The sequence below is a fragment of the Tenrec ecaudatus genome, chromosome 1 (genome assembly GCF_050624435.1).
Source record: "Tenrec ecaudatus isolate mTenEca1 chromosome 1, mTenEca1.hap1, whole genome shotgun sequence".
In the NCBI taxonomy this organism is placed as follows: Eukaryota; Metazoa; Chordata; class Mammalia; order Afrosoricida; family Tenrecidae; genus Tenrec; species Tenrec ecaudatus.
The window spans coordinates 86,938,284-86,962,657 of NC_134530.1; positions in this window are offsets into that span (position 1 = coordinate 86,938,284).

Sequence of the window (24,374 nt, forward strand, 5' to 3'; positions counted from 1 at the left end):
ATGAGAGACTATGGAGACCTGAATAATAGAGGGACAGGAGGAAAATAGAAGGAAATAGAGGAAGGAATTAGGAAATAAAAGACATTTATGGAGGTATGAATATAGGCATGTATATATGTGAGTATATTAATATATAATGATAGGGATTTGGTTTATGTACATATATTTATATGTTCAGTATTAAAGTAGTAGATGGACATTGGGCCTCAACTTAATCCCCCCCTCAAAGCAAGAACACTTTGTCCTAATAACCTGGTATTCTGTGATGCTCACCTTCCCAACACGATCACTGAAGACAAATGGGTGCGTAAGTAAATGTGGTGAAGAAAAGTGATGGTGCCTGACTATTACAAGAGATAGCATCTGGGGTCCTAAAGGGTTGAAGTTAAACAAGCAACCATCTAACAGGGAAGCAACAAAACCCACATAGAAGAAGCAAACCAGTCTATGTGATCATGAGGCATCTACAGCAGTGGTTCTCAACCTGTGACTTGTGACCCTTTTGGGGGATAAATGACCCTTTCACAGCGGTTGCCTGACTCATAACAGTAGCAAAATTACAGTTTGAAGTAGCAACGAAAATAATTTTGTGGTTTGGGGTCACCACAACATGAGGATCTGTATTAAAGGGTGCTGGCATTAGGAATGTTGAGAACCACTGATCTGTAGGATCAGGTATCAGAAGATCACAAACAAGCAATCATATTGATTTGAATGAGGAGAGTCAGAGTGAAGACCCAAATCTCTTCAGTAGACAATTGGGCATCTCCTAACAGAAAAGACACGAGGAAGGAAAGCGTGAGTCAGGGAGCAATCTAAAACTGACGAAACACACATTTCTCTAGTTCTTTAATGCTTCCTCTTCCCCACTATCATGACTCAGTTCTACCTTACAAATCTGGCTAGACAGATTTTTAGCTCTTATCTGCACCGGAGCATGTACATTGGTACAGATAAGAGCTCTCCACACATGAAATTCAGGACAGAGAAAACCCTGTGGAACCATAATGGGGAAGTGATACCATGAGGGTAGGGGAAAGTTTGGGGGGAAAGGGGGAGAAGAGGGGGAGTGTATCACAATGATAAACATATAACTCCCCCACCCCACAATAGACAGATAACAGAAATGTGGGTGAAGGGAAACAGTGGATGGTGTAAGATATGAAAATAACAATTATTTGTAATTTATCAAGGGTTCACTAGCGTGGAAGGATGGGACAGGGAGGGAAAAAGAGAAACTGATATCAAGGGCTCAAATAGAAAGAAAATGCTTTGAAAATGATGATAGGAACATGTGCACAAATGTGATTGATACAATTAATGTGCAGATTGTTATGAGCCCTAAGAGCCCTCAACAAAATGATTTAAAATAGAAACAAAACTCAATGCAAAGAAAGCAAAAATCCTGAAGGGACATGAGAGTGTGGGAGGTAGGGGAAGGGAGCAGATGTTGGCCATCCAAGGGACAAGGGAACAATGAGTGGTTCAAAACCATTGGAGGGAGGGGATGAGAAGACTGGTAGGGAGTGACCAAGGGCAAAGTAACTGAGAGGAATTACTGAAACCAGAATGAAGGCTGAACATGGTAAAGGGACAAGAGGAAAGTGTAAGGAAATAGAGAAAAGGAGTAGGAGGCAAAGGGCATACATAGAAGCCTAAATACAGACATGTACATATGTAAATATATTTATGATTATGGGGGAAATAGGCCTATGTGCATATATTATATATAATATTTATATATTTATAGGTTCAGTAGTAGGGTAACAGGTGGACATTGGGCCTGCTCGAGCGCATTTCTTCAATACACTAGCACCTTGCTCAGCTAAACAGTCATTCCATGATATCCACCTTCCAGACATGTCGCTGAAAACAGACATGTGCATAAGCAAACGTGGTGAAGAAAGCTGATGGTGCCAGACTATCAAAAGATATAGCATCTGGGATCTTAAAGACTTGTAGGCAAACAAGTGGCCATGTAGCTGAGAAGCAACAAATCCCACAGAGAATAAGCCCACAAACCTAAGTGAATGTGAGCTGTTGAAGGGATCAGGTAGCAGACACCAAAGAACAAAAACCATCATTGTGTGACCACCTTCCCCACATAAACGCTGAAGACGAATGTGTGCATAAGTAAGTGTGGTGAAGAAGGCTGATGGTGCCTGGCTATTGAGAGATAAAGCATCTGCAGACTTAAAGGCTTGAAACTAAACAAGCGGTCATCTAGTCCAGAAGCAACAAAGCCTACATGGAAGCAGCACACCAACATGCGTGATCATGAAGGGACAAGGGGACCAGGTTTCAAGCAACCAAAGACGGGGGGTCACATCATCATGGATGAGGGGAGTGCATGATGGGGACCCAATGCCCTTCTGTAGACAACTGGACATCCCTTGCAGAGGGGTAGTGGGGAGAAGATGAATCACTCAGGGTTCAGTGTAGCAATAATGAAACTCACAACCTTCTTCTAGTTTTAAATGCTTCCTCGTGTCCCGCTCCCTGCAACTATCATGATCCCAATTCTACATTGCAAACCTGGTTAGACCAGAGGATGCACAGCGATACAGTTGGGATCTGGAAATACAGGGAATCTAGGACAGATGAGCCCCTCAGGACTGACAGTGAGAGTGGCGATACTGGGAGGGAAGCATGGGTAGAAAGGGGGAACTGATCTTGGGGATTTACATATAACCTCCTCTCTGGGGTATGGGAAACAGGAAGGTGGGTGAAGGGAGACTCCAGGAAGTGTAAGATAAGATAAAATAATAATTTATAAATTACTAAGGGTTCATGAGGGATGGGGGAATGGGAAGGGTGGGGGAGGGAAAAAAGGAAAATCAGGAGCTGATTCCAGGAACCCAAGCAGAAGGCAAATTTTGAGAATGATGAGGGCAACGAATATGTAAGTGTGCTTTACACAATTGATGTATGTATGGATTGTGATAAAAGTTTTATGAACCCCAATAAAATGATTAAAATAATAAAAGAAAACAAAACAAAAATTCTCACAACTGGATCAATAGTATTGAGGTAAATGTATTCAATATTGAAATTGTCAAGAACTTTATTTTACTTAGATTCACAATCAATGTTCATAGAAGTAGCAATAAAACATAAACCATGTTCTATGGGCTTGCTATGTACAGAATCTACTCAACACCTGACAAAAACAAATTTCACTAAGCTGGGATACAGAGAAGAGACAAAGGGAAAACTTGAACGGTGGGTTATAGAAATGCGCAGATAATTTCGGGTTCAAAAGGTCTTTGTGACATAGTCTGGATAATTTCAACGATTGATTAAATAGTAAAGAAGATGCGATGAATGAGTACACGACTCCGTTTCTACACTTAGTAGACAATCAATTCCATTGTGCATCTTTCCATTTTACTAAGTCATAAGGCTTATGGCAGCAATAAACAGATCTGCTTCTCCATACCTATGTTTACAGCATTTTGTACTATTTTTGGAATGGATACTCAGTAAATAATATCTGACTTTATAAATGATAGAACATGTATGTTGTATGAAAGGTCTTTTACAACAATCAGGAGATGAACAGCAGATTAAATGTGTGTTTTGTGTGTGTTTGTGTCTTTGTGTATATAGCAGAAAGGATCGACTGGGAAAATTAGTGAGATTCATTGTTTAATAAGGGTACATTTTATACAGGTAGGCCTGGATTTTTTTTATCTTTATTTTTTTGCTGACAACTACTCCTTGATCAAACAATTAATTTTTCCCCCACACGAATCGTTTCTGGAAAGAAACCCTCCTGTAGTACTGAGCTCAGTCCTGCTCTTTGAAAAACTATACTCTGGAGAATAATCAAAAATTGACCTTGTAGGAGAGGGTAGAAATGCCACTATAGGTTTCTGAGACTGTAACTCTTTACAGAACTAGAGTGATCTCAACTTCTCTTCTTGCAGTTAGCAGCCTAGCGTGTGACCCACTTTGCCACCAGGGCTCCTCGTTTGGGGAATAAGTCTAATATTTTAGAGATCAGAAACTATGATTAGTTGTGAAAGGAAAAGAAAACCTTCTCCAAGAAAGTGAGGACTGACATGTTGGTAAGTGAAATAACTGAATTAGGACATTGATCAAGACTGATAACTATAGATGCTGCTGTTAGGTGCCTTTGAGTCGGCTCCAACGCCTAGCAATGATATGTACAACACAATGAAACACTGGCTGATCCTGAGCACCATCCCAATTCTACTTATGCATGTGTCCATGCTGCAGTTTCTATGGCAGTCCCTCTGGTGGAAAGCCTTCCCCTTTGTCTCATCTCCTCTACTTTAGCAAGCATGGTGTCCTTTTCCAGGGACTGGTTTCTCCTGATCACAAGTCCAAAGTACACGAGTATAAGGCTCAGCATCCTTGCCTCTAAGTAGATGATTAATATTAATTTGTAGTGTACTCAGGGAGAGCTGGCAGTAGATGTACTTGACACTATAGAACTGGACTGAAGACATCTGGACACTTACCCAAATCCCGAATTTAAGATCATGAGAAGCATATATGTTAGAAGCCATCACCTAAAAAATTTCATCAATTTACAAACTCCCGTGTAGAAGGTTGTAAATAATATCTGTTGTGGGTATGAGAGAGTGATTGCGAACTCTGTGGTCCGGTATTTGCACGAATGTGAATCGTGAAGTTTAGGAAGAACTTTCAAATTCATCTGGTCTGGGATCCACTCATCACACTGATGCACTGTGTCCGTCCACTGGGGTCTTCTGATCACAGGGTAAAAAATCTATTCTGACTCATTGCGGCCTCTGATAGAACAGAATAGAACTGCTCCGGTGGTTTTCTCTGGCTGTAATTCTGGAAGGGAGCAGAAAGCCTCATCTTTCTCTCAGGGATGTGGTTTCAAACTTCTGACCTTATGCTCAGTAACTGAACATGTAGCCAAAGTTCCCCAAATCTCCTGGATCCCCTCACGGTGAAGGCATTGCTCTGAAAATCTCTGTATAGTTGTAACCACAGGATGTTTTATTAAAATTAAGCTGGAAGTAGGCTATTTTATTCTCTGTGTCAAGTTATATTTTTCAGGATGATATATAGTAAATCTAATCTTTTAGATGAAATAATATTCACAGGAACATGTCCAGAGGTCACTGAATTATCAAATCTTCCCACTACAAATATATAATTACTTAAGTAAAGTCATGCTATGCTGGATAAATAACTCATCTTTGAGTCTTACCTTTCTAGTTGGCTAATGTCTGTTATTTCTGGGGAAAATTGCTGTCAGCAATCCCTGATTGAAACACTCTCCCTATGCCACCCGTAGCTGTTCATCCAAATATTCTTCACCGATCCACAAACAGTTATTGAGACTAATTTTGTGCTCCATTCTGTGATTAGTTTGTGACCAAAAAAGTCTTCTTTTCTGATTTAATGACAAAGGAGTCACTGGATCCTCCCTTATTGGTGCTATTCTAATCAGTTGCTCAACTCTACAGGTAAGAGATTCTCAAGTTATATGACAATATCAATTTTTCCTCTAAAGAAATCCTGGAAAATTGTCTTATCCTACTTACAGTCAATGAGTTAATCATGTGCATAGCCTGTCTTCCTCCTCCTGATCATCTTCCTTTAATACCAAAGTTCTTGGAATCCCAGTAACAAGAGCTCTTGATAAGGTGGTAAACAGGGGCATTTTGTGAATGAAAGACACTTTTATATCATATTTCTCCAGTTTTTCTTATTTATGCTTGATAGACACCAGTGGTTGGAGTGGTAAAGGTGGGCATCTGAAAGATAACTGAGAAGTTGAACTATAGTGAACTAGAATAGGTATGTATAAACTACTACAAGAGTCTGTCCCATAGAAAATTATTACAATGGTTAAATTGATTCCTTTGGGAACTTGAATTATAAATATGAGCAGACAATTGTTCAGTTGATTCTAGCAGAAAAGAAAAAAACAGCTGTCTAAGGAAAGCTGAGATGGAAGGGTTGAGTTACATTAATGGAAGGGAGTCATAAAGCAAGAATGAATTAACGTCTGTTTTCAAAAGAACTTCTGAAGGGTCTGCTAAGTTACAAGATATGTCACCTGACTACTGGAATTAATATTCTGCCTCAAGGTGACTTAGACTTCATGTGGTTCAGCCACATGACGTATAAGCCTATTACCTATATTTTCATTTGTACTTACACACAGCATGCCTCAGCATTTACACTCATTTTTACAAATGATTGAGTCTGCTCCAATTAGCCACAATAATTATTTAAGGTATATTGATACCCATTTTAATCTAAGCCACTTTACTCCATGCATGAGAGGGAGTAACCTCATACCACATACTGTGAGATTCCAGTAATAGCAGATTCAGCACTATGCCCTAAAAATTACAGTGAAAAAAATGACTACTTCCAGAAGAGAGCAATGAAAACGGTGATCCATCTCATAAGAGTAATGTTGTAAGACTCAACATAGTAAGCTTAAGAAAATAAAGATTAGGAAACGTGGCAGATAACTTCATATATATGAAGAGCAAATATACAAATGGGCCTTAGACTTGCCCTATATTTATAAATAGAGCATAAAATTATATATTTATAGGAAGCATATTGATATGGATTTTGGTTCTATGTAAATATTATGACATTTCAAAAAATTCCAATATTATGACCTATCTTCAACACCCCTAACCCTGAAAAAAAATGAAGTTTAGATGTTTGATACTTAGTACTCTATCACTTGTGCGTTTTGAAGAAATTACTCTCTCACCTTGAAAAGCATTTTTCTGAATGAGTGAGAGTTTAAAAGAGATAAATGACAAGGTTGACTCTAATTCCAAAGTCTATTAGATGGCTTCTAGTTTTCACAGCTGAGATAAAACAAAAGAGTAATTCTACCAGAAAAACACTACTTTTCAAAAATAATTGATAATTGAGAAAACCAAGCAGTACCTAAAGAAAACTCAATCACTAGCATAAGAATATTACTTTCTTGACATGATAATGTGCCCAACTCTTTTTAATTTTAGCAGATCTCCAAAGATTAAGATATTGCTGCTAGGTGCTGTCAAGTCAGTTCAGGTTGCATAGCAACCCTATGCAAAACAGCAAGGTGGCATAGCAACCCTATGCAAAACAGAAACACTGTTAGGCCTCATGCTATCCTCATAATTGTTCCTATGTTTGAGTATTTTGTTGCAGCCACTGAGTCAATCCACCTGGTTCAGGGCCGTCCTCTTTTTCACTGCCCCTCTACTTTACCAAAGGATTGATCTCTCCCGAAACCTGCCCAAAGTATGAGACAACTTCTCACCATTCTTATCTCTAGGGAGCACTCTGGCTGTACTTTTTCCAAGACGGATTTTTTAGTCCTTTTAGTAATCCATGATATTTTCAATATTCTTCACCAGAACCACAATTCAAACATATTCATTCTTCTCTTGTATTCCTTAGTCAATGTCCAACTTTCATATGAGGATCAAGATAGGAGTAAGAGAAAGAATAAAATGTCATAAAATTGATTGTGGAGATAACTGCACAACATTTCTTAATATAATTAAATTATTTAATTGTATTGTATATGAATTACATGACAATAAAATTAACTGACAAAAATTAATAAAAAGGAGCCATAAACTGTACACATGTGTATATGTGTGCATATATTTAATTTTTATATTTCAGTTATATGTGTATATTATATATAAGAAATAAATTTAAATTATATATTGTGTTAGTTACATAATCTGTTCTCAATTTGAGACTATCAAGATTGCAGGGGTGGGATTTAGCCTGTCAATCGGGTCACAGATTGGTGACCTCATTTGGGGGGCACCAAGGAGATAAATAGCTTTCTGGAGGCAGTACATAGACTCACTCCCTGAGAAATATCCATGCTGACAAGATATATGGAGCTATGTTAGAACCCTGGAGCTGAAGAAGCCATGTGAAGCCCCTTGCCAGTATTGTGATGCTTCCACTTCCATTAGAACCACAAGGCTTTCCATCCACGTGATCTTCCTGCATTTGGCATCACTGCATGTGTTGCGTGAGTCTGAAAAGGAATTTTTAGATTGGTGTCTGACATATGGGCTAATACCACATCTATGAAATTGATGTGGACTGGGCTGCGATGTTTTCTCAATATGCAATTGCTCTTGGATATAAAGCTTTCTTATACACATATGAGTCTCCCTGGATTTATTTTTCCAGTCTACCTGAACTAACACATATGTAATTTGAAGTTTCAGAGGGCATGCCTCAACACACCTATATAGCATTTATGACACTTCTTTTGCAATTGGAAGATAGACTTGTCACCTCAATCAGATGTGGTATTATATTTTATTTACAGATAAGTTACAGATTTTTTATTTCAAATATATACAACAGCTTTTCAATTATTTGGAAATAATGTAGAATATTCCATAATGTTTTGCTCTATATAGCAACAAGAAAATGTTAGTTTAGAAAAGATAATCTTGGTTGCAAGAGTTGTAAACTGGATTTAATGTACTAATTCATCTGATGACTAAATTTATTAATGACATTTGTTACTTAAAATGGTTGTTGAAAATATAGGATAGCATTTTAAAAATCAAGAAGTTTCATTTGAGTACAGAGTAGTGATCCAAGTCATTAGGGTGTTTATTGAATACTTCATGATGTTTATAATTGACCCTATGTATTTCCAATCAAGACTTTGACTATTGCTATGTCATAGGGTTGTCATTGACGGGTCTAGGAAACAATGGACAGAGTATCGCTAGAACCACAAGTAAATCATCTGAGTGCTCCTGCTTTCCTCTTTCTCTTGGCATCTGATCCCACTCTTCTTCGATGTATTCACTTTGTTCTAGAGAGTTTGTCTTTTTAATGTTGTAAGGATAGTTGAAGAACTCTGGTGTCAAATTGGTTAAAGTTTTAAACTATCACCTGAAAAGTCAACCATTTGACTCCACCAGGTGCGCCTCTTTAGAAAGACGTAGCAGTCTGCTTCCCGTGGGCTGTTCTACGTGGGTGTACGGAGGGTTGCTCTGAGAGGGAATCAACTTGAGGGCAATGGATTTCTGTTTTCTTGGTTTAATGCTAGTCTTTTCTACCCAAATCCACTGCCCCAAGTTGATTCCAATTCTTATCAATCTCTATAGAGTTTCAGATCCATATAGATGTGGATCTTTGTGGGATCAGACTGTCTCTTTTTAGTCCCATGGACCAGGTCTTGTGGTTTAGCAACACCATACATAATCCGTGACACCATCCAGGTTCCTTGTGGTAGCTTTAGCGCTATGTAAATCTATATGTGGTTGGCCTTTCTTGGATAGGATAGGATTAACACTCATCATCCTACTTGAAGTAATTGAAGTAAATTGTGGCCATGTGACTTTCATTAACTAATGAGTTGAAACACAAGTGTTATATGTGTCACTTCTAGGCCAAGTCCCTCTGGACTTCTCTTTTGCCTATGCCAGGGCAACATCAAGGTTCTCTCTCACATTGCACAGTGCAAAGAAGTAGAATAAGCACAGAGTCCATGTAGCTAACCTACGTTGCACATGCAGAATGAATGTGGGGAAAAGATATGTTGTTTTATCCAACTAAGAGTTTGGATTTTTTCTGGTAGGGAAGTGTTGTATGTATTAAAACTTTTCCATTAAAAAAAAAAAAACTTTTCCCTCCTTAGGAATCATTATGAAGTGTTAAGAATGCAAGGACACAAGGTTGAGTAGATTAGAAATGAGAAGATTGAAGGAAAAGTCTTTAGCAGTTATATTAGTCTCAGGTGAGAGGAAAATGGAGAAGAGAACAGTTAAGTTTAGAACAGAAAGAAATATAACCCCCTGGACCCTTCACCAAGCCAATGGTACGAGTGGACAAGAAAATGACTTACTTCCACAGATGAGTAATATGATCTGAGATTTTTTTTTTCTAGAAACTAACACTAGGGTAAACATCATGAAAATATTTCAGCATCTATAAAAGGAATTTCCCAAGAAGTTGTTGGGTAGAAGGCTTTTTAGGAAAATCATCCTTACTGTGCCATGTAAATTAGTAGTGATGAAACACAATTTTTAGGGGCCAACATTTTTCTTACCAAGAATATCAGACAACTGACTTAAAAGAAGAAAAGCATGACGTGTTAAAATTAGTTTAGCCTACTATCTTTGTAAAGCAACTGATGTCAACAAAGGAGAGAGCATGTAAATGCTCTCTTATGGATAAAAACATTCCTGAGTCCCATCGACACGCGTGATGAATAGGAAAGAGTTCCCGCAGAGATCACGGAAATACAAGGAATTTAGCAAGCAATTCCGATAGAGCATTGAACCTCCACAGGTACTCGCAGGTTAATTTCAATAATTAACCAGTCCCTTTTTTAATGAATTAAAAAGGCAGAGGCAGTTTAATGTAGTGGAAATAGCACTGGAGAGGGATTAAGAAAGTTTATGTGTTTGTTCTAGGTCTGTCAGAGATTAGCACCGTGACCTTGGGCGAGTCACTAAACCTTGCAGACACTTAGTCTCCTCAAATATTAAATGAGTTGGTGGATCAAGTCAATCTCTGAAATTCTCATAACTTGTGAATATTGGAGTTCTCTGACCCTCTCATTTGGAGTTTATTCCCTATTCAGACATCAGCTCGTTGGAGCAAGTCATTCAGTGTTTCTGGGCTTCATGTGCCTGGTGAGGACAATAATAGCTTATCTACCTGAAGGCGAAGGCTGGAAAACATTATCTCTCAAAGTCCCTCTAGCCTTAACATATTTTCCTATGAAATAAATATTTCGAGAGCTCATTATTATGTCTGTCAATGTGCCTACCAGTAGTGTTGATAGGAGCCATATGATTCTGGGGAAAGAAAAGAAGAAGGGGAGATGGGAAAGAAGAGAAAGGCAAGATACTTTTAGGCAAAATGATGGAGATTTGGAAGTAACATATGTGAGCAAGAAGAACTGCTTTCCCTGTCTTTTGTAATGCTTGAAGTTGCAAAGTATGGTCAGAACATAAGCAAAAAGGCAGACAACCCAAATCAAAATTAGAAAATGATAAAGACAGTTTATTGAATTGTAAATGTCACAAGTTCAGAAATCTGAAGTTTCGGGCATACTTTGAACAAGGGGTGCATGATATCAGTAAGACTTAAACTTCTTTTCTTACTAATACTTAAGGCTCTGTCCTTTCCTAGAGATTAACTTTATTCCCGTGCTGCTTCTCTCATGGAGGTAAAGGCTACCCACAGAAGACAACGTTTGTCTCCCTGTGTTTTAAGAAAGGATGTTGCAATCTACTTGGATTTGACCCATTTAGATTACATTTCCATTCCTGAGCCAGTCTCAGCGATCTGCAGAGTTAAAGGCATATCTGTTTCCCTTAGGCTACATCACAGACACCACTCTGCAGTGAAAACAAAGTTCATTCCTCCAAATGGAAGTGAAGGATGGTTGATGGAGAATATAGAAACTGGAGAAAACTAAGACATCTCTGGTTGTTCATGGCATTTAGAACCAGAAAGATTTGGATGTGATTGGTACTTAGGTCACACCATGAGGTGCAATAACCTTGTCCTTTGGATACACCATTCCATGCTTATCCACAAGGTTAGGTTCCAAAGACCAGGCTGTGATGCAAAATCAGGGGCCCTGCCCCATCTTCAGCTGGGGTTTTCTACCCTTCTTGTGACTCATTGGCCATGTTGCGTCCAGGATAGTTCAGGGTCTGTTTGGCCCATTGGGCTTCCCTTTTTTGCCACACATGTACCAACCACTTCATAGTCACAAGATTGTAGAGAGTGGGATGATGGTTTGGTTTAGCCTGGGACCCATGGCCTCCTGCTGCCTGCTGTGGATTGGTACCTTACTCATCCATCGTTCACCCCAGCCCTGTAGCCCCCACAGAGTCACATTTCTTCTCCGTTGATTTCTATGTGCCTTTCCCAACATTCTACACCTTCAGGCCCTCCCCCAGCCTCCCCCTGCTTGCTTAAAAACTACAGTTAGCCAACATCATCAATATTGTGAATGGATGGGACAAAGTGTCCTGCGACTAGTCAACTGTCATCCCATATGCGGCCTGGTTGTCCCCGCCACTTCTACTCACTTTGTGCTTAGAGGGTTCCAATAAGGCAATACCTGAGACATTTTTCAAAGTTTCCATAAATGTGAACTATTGGATGACAAGATAGTCTATAACTGAGGAATGGGTGTGCTTTTATTGCCGGTATAGAGATGCCAAAGGTCTTATGATCTTGTCAAGTTACTGGAGCTTGTTCTTAACCAATACGATTTCTACACGCTGTTTTACGGACCACGAATGGCTGTGCCAGTTTAGGAGGCCTAAACTATCCTGAAAACAGCCGAGGGCCTTTGGAAGTATTAGGAAAGAGAAAGAACACCACCAAGCAAATACATGTTTGATCTTTACTACACTACTATGGGGGGGGGGGGGGTTATTCCCCTTCTCGTAGGAAGTGTAAATAAACTCATCAATTTTGGCAATAAAGCCAAAGTAGTAATGTTTCTGCAAGGTTATCAGTCTGAAACCATCAGTAGCTCAAAGGGAGAAAGATTTGCTTTCTACTCCCATAATTAGTTCCAGTCTCAGAAACCCACAGGAGCAAGTGTACGCAGCCCTGTGGGTGGTGAGTATGAATGCCCCACTGCGGGGAGAGATTGAACTCCATAAATGCAGAGCAGATAGGAACTTGGGAAATAATCCTCGGTTTACATCTCCATTCTTCCACTGTCCACCTCTGCAAGTATATGAATATTTGCAATAAATCCCTGTGGATGAACCCAACATTTGTTTTGTTTGTCTCTCATTTCCTTAATTTAAACAAACTTTTACCAAGTAAGAACTTGTCAAGCCATATGCTCTTGAATTAAAAGAAGAACAGAGATGCTATTTTCCTGCTCAAGGCCAGATGAGAAAGTAAAGGCTTGTAATTTCCATTAATATTTTAAGGAGAAATATTGGCCATTTTGAAGAAACTGGTTGCTTCTTTGGGATAAAGTTGTGACTTATTTTCATTTTAAACTAAGTTTCTTCATGAAGGTAATGATTTATAAGGAACATTGGTATTAACTCTGGAAATTTCCTCTAGTATTGCCTATTGCTGCCTGTCAAGTGACTCTAGCCATGGAATCATCAACTCAAACTCAATCTCACTGCTTTCTAGTCAATTGCTGTTCATGGGAAAGCTTTAGGACAGGGTAGAACTGCCCCTGTGGGTTTCTGAGCCTGTAACTCTTTAAAAGAGCAGAAAACCTCATGCTTCTCCAGCAGAGTATCTGTGGTTTGAAATTGCTGACTTTAGGGCTAGCAGCCCAACACATAACGCACTATGCCACCAGGGTTCCACAGACTCATTAGAGATGGGTAATCTAAGTTAGGTTAGGTTAATCAAATAGAGACAGATGACAGCTCTTCTTCAAGTTAAACTTATTTCAAAACGTCAGGCCAACAAGTAACACAAAGGTTCTGAATTAGTCTAGCTGGAGTCTGAGTGATTTGGGTTTCTCTGATGATCTAGAATAATCACGGAGAACAGCATGCCAAAATGCTGGAGAGCTCATTTGCTTGCCACAAGAGGCATTCTCAAGTCAGCATCATTGCTTCAAAGTGTCTGGTCTGTGCTATTTACTTGATAAATATATATATCAATGGACAAATGCAGGAATGAATATCCTCTGTTGCCTCGTTTTCCTTATTAAAAAGCTTTGAGGTGCTGGAAGCGAACACTAGTGGGTGACTTCCATTTCAGTTTCCACAACAAGAGCATCACCAAGTCCTATCACTTTTCGAAAAGCATTTCTCACTTCTACTCCATTCTGGATGGCACTATCTCTTGCCTAATCTCCCTTCACCCAAGTCTTCCTTCCTCTCATCTGACGGTTCTGAATTATTTGATTAAACCAAGTAGCTGCTTTAACCATTTAAGTGGTTACTAAGAACTCAAACACGACCCTATTGGTCTATTAGTACACAAAGAAGTCTGGCTTTCACTTGGTGTTGTTTGCTTAGACCCTGATGGGTTGTAGCCACCACACTTGACTCACTGATTCCTGCTCATTTACATGAGTAAAGAGTCTTTTATCTCTTCTCTTAAAGATGCACACTCCTTACAGCCACACACCTTTCTCGCCATTTTGCTAAATTAGGACAGGTTATCATTCTCAACTACGATTACAGTCCCATCCGCCGAAAGGGAGACTCAAATGGCATTTTCAATGCCCCTTGCATGCAACAGGGTTGAGATGGCTGATTTTATGTTTTGCTTTCAGCAAAATGATTTGCTGTGAGTTTTAAGCACCAAGGTCCCAGCAAGACCCCAGATGCATTTTCCCAGGCACTCCCCCCCCCCTCAATTTTTCTAACCTCTTGCTAGCTTGGGGGAGAAATTTAATCCATATGTTTCTGGTTCATTTACACTTAACTCATCAAAATGTTGTGCTGTAAGAATGATTTGATGTCAAAGAAGCCTTGTGGGCCTCGTTTATACAAGCCTATTATTTGAACCAGGAAGTTAAGGGTTGCCAGAAAAAGCAGAAATCAACCCTTTAAAGACTCCTTCTTTTTCCAAAGTGAAATTTTAGAACTTCTTACAATGTGAGAACTTCTAAACCCAGAACTCTAAAGCTTTATTGCTTAGACGTTAGGGGCCTCCTCTAATCCTTGCTCCTTTGTCTTCTTGCCCTCCACCAGACAGTGAGCCGCCATTCTTAAAGAAATACTGGAGAAGCAAAGAGTTAATTGGGAAATGGAGATAAAATAAGATGCCTAGCAATGTATAAAGTAGCATGGAATTTCAGAATCCTGAAGCTTAGATCAAATAATTGACTATGGAAGAACCCATGACATCCAAATTAAACATATCTCTTTCCAACTTATTGAACCAAATGTACCATCATATGGCTTACTCTTTAGAAAAACCAAATGTCATTTCTTTGAGAACATCTTGACTGCTTACCTCAGCTCAGAGCTGCCCAATAGAACTTGCAGTAGTACAGAAACTATTCTGTACATGTTTACCTAATAGAGTTGTCACTAACGAATACAAAGCAAACAAAAAGCCCACTATCACAAAGTGGATTCTGAATCAAAATGGCTTTATTAGGGATTTCTAAGGCTGTAAATCTTCACAGGAGCAACTAAACCAGAAAACCCAAACAAACAAACTCACCTCACTGCTATCTAATCAATGCTGACTTATAACAACATTCCCTCCCCCCATGCCCATGGGTTTTCTGACATTATGAAGCTGCTGGTAGTTTTGAACTGCTTACCATGTGTATCATGGCAAACTCATAACAACCACACTACCTGGGCTCCTCACAAAGTAGTAACTAGTCTCATCTTATTCCCAACTAGTAGTTAGTGGGTTGGAACTACGAAATTGGCACTACCATGCGACGCCTCCCTTCACCCACTTCTCCATTGTCCGTCCCCCAGGGAGGAGGTTATATGTAGATCCTTATAATCTGTTCCCCCTTTCTCCCTCACCTTCCCACCACCTTCCCAGTGTAGCAATGATGAAACATAGAATTTTCCTCTAGTTCTTGAATGCTTCCTCCCTGCCACTATCCATGATCCCAATTCTACCTTACAAATCCAGCTGGACCAGAGGATGCACAGTGGTACAGATAGGAACTGAAAACACAGGGAATCCAGGACAGATGAACCCCTCAGGACCAGTGATGAGAGTGGAAATATCAGCAAGCACGTTTTAATAATTTTTTTCTCCTAGATAACACTCCTACCTATTATATAGATAAAGAAGATTTTAAAAACTAATCCATTTAAATTATAATACTGGCAAAAAATATAGATTATTAATTATACCATGGATTGCCAGGAGAAGAAACAAACATCTTTGAAGATGCTCAGTCAGAAAGTTCCTTAGAAGCAGGGATGGCAACACGTTGCCTCATATGTTATCAAGTGGGAAAAGTCCCTTTTCCAAGGACATCATACTTAGACAGCAGAGGTGCTGTGGAAAAGAGGAAGGCCTTCAACAAAATTGGTTGGCACAGTGACTGCAATAATGGACTCAAACACCTCATTTATTGTGAGGGTGAAACAAAACCTGACAGTGTTTCATTCTGTGGTCCGTGATGTGGCTCTGTAGTCTGGCTAACTCAAGGTTTCCTCAGAACCACACCACTATGGAAAAAACAACTGGACTCAGATGATTTTATGAATGCAGCCACTGTTCTTCAAAGAAAATATGCTTTATCACAAATGATCACCTATGGGGATGGCCTGCAATAAATTTCTTAGAGAATTAATGAAATAGGTGACATGTTGCCAAAATGTGCATTTTATTTCCAGGAGTAATAGAAAATGTTCCTACAAATGCTTGAAGATAATGGAAAATATTCATGACTGTGGTGAAGTGAAATTCCTTACTATGGCTTTTTTTATCTCTGACTCTGTAACTCCCACAAATGAGTGGGGGAAGCTACACAAATCTGGTTTATGGAACACCATCTCTTGTGATTGATCAGCTTTCCTGGTCACTCCTCTGATTATAATTAGGAACAGTCTGGGCCAAAAGAGAGAAACTGCAGGACAATTGGAAGAACAGCCAGTAGTGTAGCACATTCAAGATCTCTGTCTGGTGTCTTAAGTGATGATGGCCAAGACCAGAGGCATGAGGCCTAGGCAAGCAGGCCATAAAATAGAACAGAGTAGCAGTTCTCAGACAATGAGACTGAGGCAGAAGGGTAGGATGACTTCTTGGCCCATGGGGGCAATGGTCATAGGATCACATGGCTGAGGGACTGAGGATCAGAGAGAAAGACTTGAGTGCTGGTTGAGGAGAGGCATAGATAAGGACCAATGACTGCACCCTTACTGTTTGTTGACTCTAGCTTGTTGTACCCTAACTTCCTTGATAACCTTCCTTAATTATGAGTTTTGTCTGTGAGTTCTATGTGGCCATTGCAACTAATTACTGAACCCTGCATAGGAGCAGAGTGCCTTGAGAGAATGGTTGGGGTCAGGATAGGGAAAGAGGATGGAGAGTGGGGGCGTGTCTGAGACTGCCTCTTGGCAGCAGGAAAGCCAGAGGAAGTCAGCTATGGACCTCCACTTGTTTCATCACGACCATTCCAGGATCTGAAGAATGCCATGTGATAAAGCCAGCCTATGATCTGTAATCAGCATTGCTTTGTAGCTATGCATTAAGATTTACAATGGCTTCTTCCTCTGAAGTGGGAAATCTCATCCTTCTTCGTTATTTTTTCCTAGACTGAAAGCTCCCCATAAACCTGTTTACTTTGGGTGACCCTCCTGGCATTTGAAATACCAGTGACATAACTTTCCATAACACAGAAACACAGAGCGACCATAGTGTGACAAACTAACTGACAAGTGGTATGGAATTTTCTAGAAAAATAAAAGGAAGAACTTAATCAGCACATCTGAACTGGAATAGCTCGAGAAAAAGATCAAGCTTTGAATTTCATTCCTGAAAGTTTCTCTAGAGAAATTTTTAATGATGCAGGAAGCATCAAGAGAAAAGAGAAAGAATGGATAGTTACCAAAATTCCACAGTACACCATTTGAGGAGGTGGCATATGTTTAAGGACGAGTGGGGCTTAAGGAAGAAGTTCAAGCTGCAGTGAATGCTTTAGTAAAAACAAGGCTCCAGGAATTGGTGGAGTACCCACGGAAATGTTTCAGAAAGCTGAAGTAGCACTGGAAACACTCATTTGTCTATGCCAGGAAATTTGGATGACAAATTCTTGGCCAATTTATCTACATGTATGCCCATTTCCCCCATCCCCCCAAAAGGTTACCTAATAAAAAACTCAAACTATAGACAATATCACTGGTATTTCACACAAGCAAAATGTTCTTTAAAACAACCCAACAACAGTTGCAACACTACATTGCTAGGGAACTTCCAGACATTCATGTCAGATGCAGAAGAGGACATAATACAAGGGATATCATGGTTGATGTTGTATGGATCTTGGCTCAAAGAGAATACCAGAAAGATGTTTACAATGAAAGATGTTCACTGACTATGCACAGGCATTCGACTCTGTGCACCATAGTTAACTGTGGATAACCTTGAGAAAAATGGGAATCCAAAACACTGTGCTTGTTCTGAAGTTGTACACAGGGCACAAGACAGCTGTGAGAATAGATCAGGGAATATTGAATGATTTAATATCAGGAAAGGTGTGCATCAGGTTGTATTCTCTCACCATATATGTTCAATCTGTATGCTGAGTTAATCATCAGAGAAGCTGAATTACATGAAGAATTATGTTAATAATCTTAATAACAACCTGTGACATTCAGATGACACAACCTTGCTTGCTGAAAGTGAAGAAGACTTGAAGCACTTGCTGATAAAGATTGTAGCCCAATATATGGATTACAACTCAATGTAAGGAAGACCAAAATTTTTACAACTGGACAAATAGGTAACATCGTGGTAAATGGGTGGGAAAGGTGTCAAGAATTTTGTCTATCACGAACCCACAATAAATATTTATGGAAGCAACAGTCAAGAAATCAAAAGAAAAATTGCATTAGTTAATATACTGCACAAGACCTATTTAGAATATTGAAGGAAAGGATGTCACTTTGAGCATTAAGGTAACTCTGACCCAAGCCATGGATCTCCATTGCATTATATGCATGTCAATGTTGGATGCTGAATAAGGAAAACCAGAGAAGAATCAATGCATTTGAATTGTGGTACTGGAGAAGACTATTAAAAGTAGTCTAAAAGGACAAATCAATCTTTAATTGGAAGAAATAAAACCAGAGTGTTCCTTAGCAGCAAGGATGGCAAGACTGTTTACATACTTTGGACATGTTGTCAAGAGAGACCAATTCCTGGAGGGGGGCATCATGTTTGGTAAAGTGGTAGGATAGTGAAAAAGAGGACGGCTTTAATGAGACAGAGTAATACAGTGGCTGTATCAATGGGCTCAGGAATAGGAACAATTGTGACAATGGCACGGGACAGTGCAGTGTTTCTTTCTGTTGTACGTAGGGTAACTATGGGTCAGAGACAATTCAATGCCACCTTAAAAGAACAATGATGTTGTGTGAGGCAGGGTTCTCTAGTGAAACAAAACCAGGACACTTGTGATTATTTATATTTTTATATATATACAGCACAAAGGAATATAATAGCTAATTAGTCCACACAGTAGTTACAAAGAGTTCAGTTCAACTCATTTTCATGGAAAAATCAATATACTTGAAGTCCTTCAGCTCAAGAGGGTCGCTGAGTCCAAAGTCAATGAAGCAGACAGCCGAGTCTTCCCTAGGGCAATGGGATCAACCTGGCCACAGGCAGCAAACAATAGCACAGGTTACCAAAAGTAAGAAGCTCAGTAGCTTAGCGAAGCAGGCCCAGATGGGATATTGCACTCAAGCAATGCAAGACAACAGGATCTTCTAACCTTAAGATCAAGTGATGTACACTCTAGCAGCATGGTGAAGTAGGTCTTGAAGGAGACTCATGCTCCAGCTACACGATCCATGGGTTGGCTGCCTACACAGCAGAATGACCCATCCTTATAGGAGGTCATAGGTCGTCCCCTGAAAGATTCTTTAACAGTAACACAGCTAGGGTTACCCTAGCCTCCCAGAAGCATGGGAACTATGAAAGGATCAAGGAAAAATCAACAGGCCACATCACTCCAAACAAACAAACAAAAAAACAGAGAGGAAACATAATAGCAGAGCTAACATCTCTCAAATAAGAAACATACAGATCTGCCACAGAAGGAAATCTTCAGAAGTCTGCTCACGGTAATACAGGATCTAAGGGAATCAACCCAGAATAAGGATGCAATGATAGAGGAGATGACATCCACAATAGAGGGGATGAAGTACAAAATAGAGGGGATGAAATGCACCCACCAAAGGGAACTGCAGGAGCTAACAGAGGAGGTAACAGAAGCCACACACAGGCCACAGAATTTAAGATTAGGCTTGAGGAGGCAGAGAACCATATCAGTGATATTGAGGACACATAAACAGACCTAAGCAAGCAAGAAATACAGTCAGATAGGAAAATTAAAGAAACAGAAAATAGCCTGAGATCAATGACAGATGCTATGAAGAGGAATAATATTTGGATAATCAGTCTACCAGAGCACAACACAGCACAGAAGTCGATAGCCAAGATAGCAAAGGAATTTCTGGAAGAAAAATTTCCCATCCTAACAAGGGAGAACCAGACACACATACAGGAAGCAGAAAGGACACCAGCTAGACTAAATCCCAAGAAACACGCCAAGACATATAATAGTAAAATATCCAACTTCGAGGAAAAAGAGAAAATTTTAAGAGCAGCAAGGGAAAGGAAGACAGTCACATGCAAAGGAGCGCAGGTAAGAATATGCTCAGATCTACCAAGAGACACCATGAAGAGGAGGAGAGAATGGAGCAACATCTTCCAAAAGCTGAAAGAAAAAAATGCCTCCCCCAGAATCCTGTACCCTGCCAAGCTACCCAGTAAGACAGATGGTGAGATAAGGGTCTTCCAGGACAAGGAAAGACTCAAAGAATATGTTGCAAGTCAATCGACCCTGCGGAAGATACTAGCTGACTCACTATGGCCAGAAGATCAACTTCCACCAAGAACAAACAGGAGACCACCATATAGCCCATCTTCATCTAGAAGCCAACATGTCAGCAACAATTACCAGGACAACAGTGTCTCTGATGGAAAAGAGGACAAGATAGAAACTCTCCACTCAAACACAGCACAATGATATGAAGGGAGATAGGTAAAGACCCAAAACACAAAACAGGGTATGGAAACTATGAATCCACAGATAGTGATAATAACTCTGAATTCAAATAGACTCAATTGTACATTAAAAGTAAAAGGCTTTAGGACTGGCTCAGAAACATAATCTATCAATCTGTTGCCTGCAAGAGACAGATATTAAGTTCACAGACAAGAATATGCTAAGAATAAAGGGTTGACACAAAGTTTACCAATCACATGGTAACTCCACAAAAGCAGGGGTGGCTATCTTAATCTCCGACAAAATGAACCTCAATATCTAAACCATAAAAAGAGACAGAGGGACACTACATAATGCTCAAAGGTTCAGTAAACCAGGAAGCACTTAGCATATTGAATATTTGTGTTCCTTATAATGGTGTAGTGAATTTCATCAAAAAACTATTAAAAAGATATAAAAGTAAATCACAAAACCAACAATCATAGTAGGTGACTTTACCTCTCCACTATCAGAGAACGACAGATCACTGGGAAAGAAGCTCAGCAAAGAGGCCAGAGAGCTAAACAATGTAATTAGGCAACAGGGCCTGATAGACATCTATAGAGCTTTTCATCCAAAAGCAAAGGGTTTCACATTCTTTTCAAATCCACAAGGATCTTTTTCAAAAATAGATCACATGCTGGGACACAAATCCAGGCTGAGTAAATTCAAACACATAGATATTATCCAGACATTTTTCTCAGATCACCATGTCATAAAGCTTAATAAGAGGATGTCCAAAAAAGCAAGAGCAACCAATTGGAGTATGAACAACGATCTCCTGTGACATGAGTGAGTACAGGCCCAGATCAGAGAGGACATTAGGAAGTTTCTAGAAACTAACAAGAATAATAATACAATGCATTAAAATCTATGGGACACTGCAAAGGCAGTTATTAGACATAGCTTGATATCATTGAATGCATATATGAAAAATGACAAAAGGAATATGACAGATACATTAACACAAAACCTGCAATAACTAGAACAGAGTCAGCAGAACAACCCCTCCAATAGCAAGTGAAAAGATATAATAAAAATCAGCGTGGAGCTAAACCAGTGGGAAGACAAGAGAACAATGCAAAAGATAAATGCAGCTAAAAGCTGGTTCTACGAAACAATTAAAATCGACAGTCCTCTAGCAAAGCTTACCAAAGATAGAAAGGAGAAAACATCAATAGCCAGGATGAGAGATGATTCAGAGGCAATAACAACAGACCCCAATGAGATTAAAAGGTTAATCACAAAGTACTACGAAGGTCTGTATTCTAATGAATTCAGAAACCTGCAAGACATGGATAATTATTTGGAAAAACAGTCAGAGATCAAGTACCTCAACATGGATAATTATTTGGAAAAACTCAGACAGAAATCAAGTACCTCAACAAACCCATAGCGAAAGAAGAAATAGAGAGGGTCATCAAAAACCTACCAACAAAAAAGGCCCCAGGGCCATATGGTTTCACAGCAGAATTCTACCAAGCCTTCACGGAAGAGTTGACACCAATCCTCTGCATAGAAGAGGATATCAAACTCCCAAACTCATTTTAAGAAGCCAGCATTACTTTGATACCCAAACAGGGCAAAGACTCCACAGGTATAGAGAATTACAGACCAGTGTCTTTAATGAACATAGATGCAAAAATCCTTAACAAAATCTTGGTCAATAGAATACACAAGTATATGAAACATATTATCCACCACGATGTGGTAGGATGCAACCCAGGGATGCAGGGATGGTTTAACATCCAAAAATCCATGAATAGTATACATCACTTAGAGAAGAAAAAGGATAAAAAACCATATGATAATATCCATAGATGCAGAAAAAGCATTTGACAACGTCCAGCACCCATTCCTAATTAAGACACTCATGAAGATAGGATTGGAAGGTAAGTTCCTCAAGGTTCCAAGCTATCTATGAAAAAACAATGACGGACATCATAGTCAATGGAGAAAAGACAAAAACAATCCCACTGAAAATGAGTACAAGGTAGGGATGCCCCCTGTCCCCACTTCTATCCAATATAGTTTTGGAGGTTCTAGCTAACAACATAAGACAGCAGAAGGACATCAAAGGGATCCAAATGGGAGAGGAGGAGGTGAACCTATCTCTATTTCCAGACAAAATGATCCTGTACATTGAAAACCTTAAAAGCTTCATAGCTGGAGTACTTACAGCGATAGAGGAATATGGAAGAGTAGCACGATAAAAGATCAATAAACAGATGTCGGTAGGTTTTCTATACACATCGGACAGGGCCATGGAAGATGGGATTAAGAAGGAAGTACCCTTCACAGTAGCTAAGAACAAACTGAAATACCTAGGAATATATTTAACAAAAAATACTAAAGACCTATATAAGGAGAACGGTAAAACCATACTACAGGAAACCAAAAGCGACCTCCACAAATGGAAGAGCATCCCCTGCTCATGGATTGGAAGGCTCAACATAGTATAGATGACAGTCCTACCTAAAGCACTTTACAAGTTCAATGCTATACCAATTCAAATACCAACCTTCTTCAAAGAATTGGAAAAACTCAGAATTAGCAGAGAACTTCTGCAGAAGGACACAGTTGGAGGACTTGCCTTACCCAATGTTAATGCCTATTACACAGCTACAGTGGTCAAAACAGCGTGGTACAGACATGACGACCAAAACTCAGATCAGTGGAAAAGAATAGAAAGCCCAAGAGGAAAATCATCAGCATATAGACAACTGATCTTCGACAAGGGTCCCAAAACCATCAAGTGGGAAGCAGATGCCCTTTTTAACAAGTGGTGCTGGAAACAATGGTTATCCACATGTAAATAGATGAAACAAGATGTTTACCTCACCCCATGCACAAGAATAAACTCAAGGTGGATCACAGACCTAGATGTTAAACCCCAAACCATCAGGACCATCAAAGAGGGAATTGGGACTAACCTCAGAGCACTAGCCCGGGGAATTCACAGGCTCATTGCAATAGGAAAGGGTACACACATAGGTGAACTGGAAATCAACAAATGGGATTTAATAAGAATAAAGCACCTGTGCACCTCGAAAGACTTCACCGAAAGCGTGACAAGCCAACCCACAGACTGGGAGAGAATTTTTAGTAATGACACATCGGACAAAGGGGTCATTACTAAAATCTACAACACCATCATGACCTGGCAAAAAGAGGAAAACTGTGAACCCCTTAAGGAAGTGGGCAAAAGAACTGAAAAGAACTTTCACTAGGGAGGAGACCCATATGGCAAATAAGCATATGAAAAAGTGTTCCAGGTCCTTAGCCATATGAGAAATGCAAATCAAAACAACCATGAGATACCACCTAACACCCCAGAGGCTAGTCCAAGTCAGCAAATCAGAGAGCAACAAGTGCTGGAGGGGCTGTGGTGAAGTAGGAACCCTCCTCCACTGCTGGTGGCCGTGTAGATTTGTACAGCCACTGTGGAAAGCAATCTGGCCATACTTAAAGAAAATAGAAATTGATCTACCTTATGACCCAGCCATCCCTCTATTGGGCATATACCTAGTGGAAGCAGCAAATAAAACATGACAAGTCATATGTGCTACAATGTTTATTGAGGCAGAATTCACAGTCGCAAAGACTTGGAAACAGCCTAAGTTTCCATCGATAG